The following is a 6,790-nucleotide window of genomic DNA, read 5'->3' on the forward strand; positions in this document are numbered from 1 at the left end:
TGGGCAATACCCCATCTATCTGTCTGTCTGTCTATCTATCTATCTATCTATCTATCTGTCTGTCTTATACCTTCCACCTCTTTAACTTCATTTCAATATCTTATATATCAAATGATTGATATTCTTTTTGACTAGAATTGGGGGAGATTGAAAAAAAAATCAAACTTAAAACAAGCCTTGTGGAATCAAACAACTATCAATCGATCTCCAATTCTATCACTCTTTCACCTCTCTTAATTCTAACATTCTCCCTTTCTTCATGTCATCTACATGCTGCTACGCTTATTTATGTCTTGCCCGTCACCTTTTTCTGTGATGGAAAATGAGATTATTAAGTTATTATTGCATAAAATCCAGTACCTATGATTTTACATGTAAGTCAATATATTTTTATAAGAATTTTTTTTGCTCATAATAAACTGTGAGAGCAAGTTTCATGCATGTTCCTATTTCAGAAACTAGATTTTCCCTATATTCACCTGAAATTGATGTTTTTTAAAGATTTATAGTAAATGTATACCTACTGTAATTCAGATTCTTGCTTTTTTAATCCTCTCTCCACAATTGAGTAGTTATCCCTGAAAAGATTTGGCAGCTTACAGCAGGGAGCAAGAAAAGAATAAATGGACGCAACATTTGTATGAAATAAAACATATACAAGAGAAATATTCTAGAGTCAATATATATATAGATATATTTTAATAATAATAGTAGAAGTATACTCTCAGAAGGAAACAAAGCAAGATATTTAAAAAAGAATCCACTTTGACAGAACATAACCGATTGTTATAGCTATATGAGCCTCAAATCAAGTAATAAACAATCTTCAAAGTGAAAATTATGATTAACATATTCCAAGCATATATCCATTACCTAAAAAGATGCAATAATCTTAGAACTATCATCTTAATAAAATTGATCCATTGAAGTCACCAAATCTCAATGCCCCTAATATAAGAGATAAATGGTATTACAAATATTGCTTTGAATAATCATTCAGTTGGCACGATTACTTCTAAATTAGATTTTATATGATTCCAGAGAGATACCGTTATTTCAATCCATATTGAGCAATCTGGTGGATTTTTGATAAATGCATATATAATATTAAAATTAGGAAAGAGAGCGATAAGTAGAAATGCCTAGGAATACTGGGTTCTAAGCTCAAAGAATACAAGACTTTGAACTATAGAGGTCTTGAAAAAAGCAATCAGGTAATATACTCAGAAAGTAATACAGTGAATATATTAAAAGGAAAGTCACATTTTACAAACTAGAGGGCACTGTTTCAGTATGCATTGTAACAGAGATTCACTGTGCCTTCAGATCTAGTAAACAGTCATGTTTCTAATGACTGTGATTTCCATTGTGATAATGAAAGTATTGTGTTAGGTTTATAAAACCTATAAATGATTAGAATTAATTTAGAGCTACCTTTAATTACATATTTTCCTTCTTTACTTTTAGGTTTAAACAATACATAGCCTGCATCTTTACCATGAATGCATTTTTTTTACCAATAGAATGAAGTCTCAGATATGATTTTTGAAAAGTTTTAATGTAATTTATCCTGAAAATTAAATAATATCATAATACCTCGGTCACATTTGCTCTACTGCGGCCATGCGACAAGTCGAAAACAGCTGTTTTAACATTTTTTTTACCAGCAGAATATATATGGTTTGAATAAAAATGAATATAACGGCTCGACTAGCCGTACTGCCGGCTTAGAGCAAATGTGACCGAGGTATTACTCTATAAAAAAGGTGTTGATACTGTAACATCAATGTACTGATCATACCCTCTTTTAAAACTATTCAAACAGAAGCAACTTTTTAAAATAAAGGTATTAAGGGGTCATATGCAGTCCAAACGAATAGGAGAATGATTACCTTTCTGTTACTGTTCTACCTTACCAAAATAAACTTTTTTTTCTTTTAATTCTTATTTTCGCTTCCTATTGAATTTATACATTCCAATCAATCCTCACTTACTATTCGCCATATGATTTTAAATGCTTCGGTAATGATATCTTAACCAAGCTTTCTTAATATCTGTATAAAGCAGAAATGCATACTTTACAGAAACATTACATATAAGGTTTAAAAAGCAGAATAAGGCACTAAGTTCTTAAAGATCACATCAAATGTCAAGTTGGAACTTATTAAGTGACTCTCTGTCCCAAAAGGTCCAAATCAAAACAAAGGTTTGATTTATTTAAAACTTGGTTCTGCATTCAGCTCAACAGCATGATCCATAACAATAATAGTGTCTTATTCGGTCGGGTTTTTTTTAAGGACTTGAATGCTACAACTGAAAGCAATTTCGGTGTATATGCTGTAAAAGCGGATGACCATTCTGGACCTTGGTCAGTAACAATTTACAATTTGAAACTCCAATTTCAATCTTTTTACCATTTCTATTGAAATCGTCACAGTCAACCAAACTATAAGAAGCTGACTTTGCATATAATAGAATATACATGCATGTGTACGTCACATTTTTCCTACAGTTAAGAAAAGCAGAGGTCAAATGGAACATAATGTCTGATTATTACTATTTCAATAAAAACTCGCCAAACCTGACGCCATAATCCAATTTCTGCCTGACACTACTCCTTTCTAAGTCAATGATAGGTTGTTTATTTCTTCAGTATGCTTCATACAATTCAGGAATATAAATGTGGTATAATGTAGTCTGTAATTGTCCAATGAAAGATTCTTTTGCAACGTGAGTGACGCGCCCAGTTTGCAAATGATATGATGGCCAATAACATTCAGAGTATTCTATCTATAGACATGAAGTTACATATTTACATTTGCTATTCAATGTTTGGAATTATATTCATGATGATTTTGAGCATGAACAAAAAAAAAACAATAGATATACAAGAAAGCAAAATATAAATTAGATCCAAATTAACCTCTTTTTTTTACATTTATACAAGACCTTTACACCCCTTAAAATTTACAGTTCACTTTATCTACAGTACACAAATATAGTATAGCTTACAGAATTAGAATTTTTCATATAAATAACTTTCATAAATGTGATAATTCATTAAACTAGCATTTTCTGAAAGCTTATCCAATGTAAACTTGCCAGGAAAATGGAGTAATACATACACTAAATTAATGATTTGTTAAAAGTGATGTTCCCATGATATACACAATGCCTATTTTGCAAATTTTTAAAGTTGGACCCTGATTCACGAAACATACCATCGATTATAACTGCCATTTAAGGTAAGGAATCCCGAATTTCATTTGCTGTTAACCATTAAAGGGATGGTTTGGGCTGAAAGTATTTATAGCTTAATAAATAGAGTAGAATTCACTGAGCAAAATGCCGAAAAAATTTCATCCAAATCGGATAACAAATAGCAAAGTTATTGTATTTTAAAGTTTAGCAATATTTTGTGAAAACAGTCATCATGAATATTCATTAGGCGGGCTGATGATGTCACATCCCCACTTGATCTTTTGTATCTTATTATATGAAATTAGGTTTATTCAAATTTTTTCCTCCAAGAACTAAAAAAATTGGATTGACAACTGCAGAGCATTAGATATTTATTGTTGCAACTTATTTTATTTTAAGGGAGACATATTATTCACATAAGTATGAAATACTGAAAAATTGTGATTTTTAGGTAATATCATAAGCAAACGGAAAGGGGGGATGTGACATCATCAGCCCACCTAATGAATATTCATGACAACTGTTTTCACAAAATATTGCTAAACTTGAAACTTCAATAACTTTACTATTTGTTATCCGATTTGATGAAATTTTCAGCATTTTGCTCTGTGAATTCTACCCTATGTATTAAGATATAAATATTTTCAGCCCGGACCATCCCTTTAATGCTTCATTGTATGTTTTGTGTGATAGGGTCCAAACCTATCATGAAACACCTGATTTCTTTAAAGGGAATTTTCATCCCAACAAAAAGTGGATTCAAATAAAAAGAGATAATTCAAACAAGCGTAAGGCTGAAATTTTCATAGAATATTTCAATTTCTTATAGATTTGACAATGAAGAGCATCTTTTTCAAATCACACTGTGTTTCAACACTGGAAATCCCAAATTAAAGGTGGAGTTAAAGGGGAAGTTCACCCTGAAGAAAAGTTTGTTGTAAAAATAGCAGAAAAAATAAAAAAAAATATTGGTGAAGGTTTGAGGAAAATCCGTCAATGATTAAGAAAGTTATTAGAATTCAAAGTTTTGAATTTGTGACGTCATATGCGAGCAGCATTCCTACAAAGCGAATGGTAAAAAATATATGAAATGTCATTTTCTCAGAAAATTGAAAATGGTTTTTACTGTGCCTTTTTTATATCAATAGACAAATCATTTCACACCCGATCATAAATAGAAAACAAAATAAAGTTATCAGGAACCGTACAAAATTTGAAATTCATTGATTTTTTACCATTCGCTATGTAGGAATGCTGCTCGCATATGACGTCACAAATCCAAAACTTTGAATTCTAATAAATTTCTTAATCTTTAACGGATTTTCCTCAAACCTTCACCAATATTTTTTATTATTTTTTCTGCTATTTTTACAACAAACTTTTCTTCAGGGTGAACTTCCCCTTTAACACTAGTTTCACATAATGAGCAATAATTCATCTAATTCATATTTCCCTTATTTGCATACTGACCATTATGCACACTACATCTTGTGAACTTGAGCAAAACTTAAAAATGTCATAACTTTTATATTTCATATCAGATTTTGATAAAATTTTCAGCGAACTAGTTTGTTTTTCCTTTTATCTTTTCAAATTTACAGCAATATATTGTCGGGGTGGACTTGCCAAGTAATCATTTTTGCGATTCGTTTTCAAAGTTGAACTGTGCCTCCTCACAAAAGCTTGGTGACTTGCCTTATTGAAAAAAGCTGGACAATTTATGAAGTTATTACAATGTATCATCTTTTCTTCCAATCATGGTCGAATGCTTATGTAGCCTTAAGTAAAATTTAACAACCTTTACCTTTAATTACTTTTTAAAAACACACACACCTAATTATTCAAATTGAAGGAAAATGTGACCCCTTCTCTGTCCACTACCTTCTCAAGCAATTAAGGAAGAATACAAAACGAAACAGGTCATGATTGCACTTGAAATTTCATGGAATATATGAAACTTTGGGCAGAACGTTCATGTGTGTAGTCCTATATATTCATTTATATATAAAATGCTGAAATAATTTTTTCCCTGGGGTACATAAATAACTATGGTGCCCATGGGGGATATGCATGCCACCCAAATCTGGTTATCTTATTGATCCCAACTCCATTTCAAGAAAAATGCAGATAATATAGTACATTAATGAAGTCCTTAATGCATGCAATATCACTTACTTCCTCATCTCAATGAAACAAAACAATGAAACATAGAAAAAATCTCTAAATAGCATGTCAGTAGGAAATTATCCATATACAAGCACATACAATTAGCCTTACACATCCAGAGCCCTTTACATAATCTCCTCATTAGCATCATAGCAACAGAAAAATTGAGAAAAAATCTTACAAGCTAACTGCAATACCTTTCCTCAGATGACCTTTGACCTTACCATGTGACCTCATCAATACCATAACAAGAAGGTTCCCCCATGGCATCAATATCTCTTTATTCCACATAGGGGTAATTGCAGAATTTTGGGGGCTATTTCTTTCATTTCACGGGCTGCTTTTTAGGGGTAACAAGCAGTTAAGCAGTAAAAGCAAAGATCATTATTCTGCCATAGAAAGCATAATGATTTTTTGAATAATCTTGGATATTGTTTGTGACAGATCTTGGGGCGACTCTAGAAAGACAGTCGCCCTAAAGCATGCATTTAAGGGAAATTTTAGGGGCGATTTGGGCTGCCATGAGGGCAAAATCTGGAACATGTTCTTAGATCATAAATCAATTATATAGAGATATATCACATAGCACAAGAAAGGATCACCAGTCGTGCGTAAAGTCGATCATATCATACGAACAGCTTTATGAAACACCCACCAGGTCCCCGTTGCATAAAAATACCACTATGGTAACTTTGCCATGCAATGGTAACTTGTATGGAATCCTTGATTTTGATTGGCTGTTGATCAGCGTTACCATGGTAGTTACCATTGGATGGTAAAGTTATCATAATAGTAACTTTTATGCAACTGGGCCCAGGGGGCCGTTTCATAAAGCTGTTCATAAGTTAAGAATGACTGGTGATCTTTTATTCTGGTAAATGATACCATTAAATGTTCATTGGTGATTATTTTGTGCGTAAGAAAGGTTCACCAGTCATTCTTAAAGTCATTCGTATCTTAAAAACAGCTTTATGAAACACCCAACGGGTGTATTGACGACCAAAGTTTGTTAATTGTTATACAAGCAACTAATACAAAGTTTACAATCCTGCGATAGTCTTGCAGGTAAACCAGAACATTTCTGATAGTTGGATGGATGCTATTAGGTTTCCTTAGCCTGATCTTCACCTCCATTGGATGAGACAGGAAATCATGAAATATATATGAGCTGTAAGAAGTGTTAAACTATGCTTTTAAAACTCAAAACCATATTTCTACTACATGAAAAGCAATGAACAACCTATACAGCTTGTCATTCTCATTATATTTTACCAATTTATAGGGATAATATTTTTAAATGGAATGCAATATTCAAATAGCTTAATGTTGCTTTGTCTGAAAGGAATCATAACACACAATACATTTAATGACCCCCTTCACCATACACATAATTACATCTTATTTATTTTACATATACAACACC

This window comes from Lytechinus variegatus, chromosome 2 (assembly GCF_018143015.1).
Source record: "Lytechinus variegatus isolate NC3 chromosome 2, Lvar_3.0, whole genome shotgun sequence".
Taxonomy (NCBI): Eukaryota; Metazoa; Echinodermata; class Echinoidea; order Temnopleuroida; family Toxopneustidae; genus Lytechinus; species Lytechinus variegatus.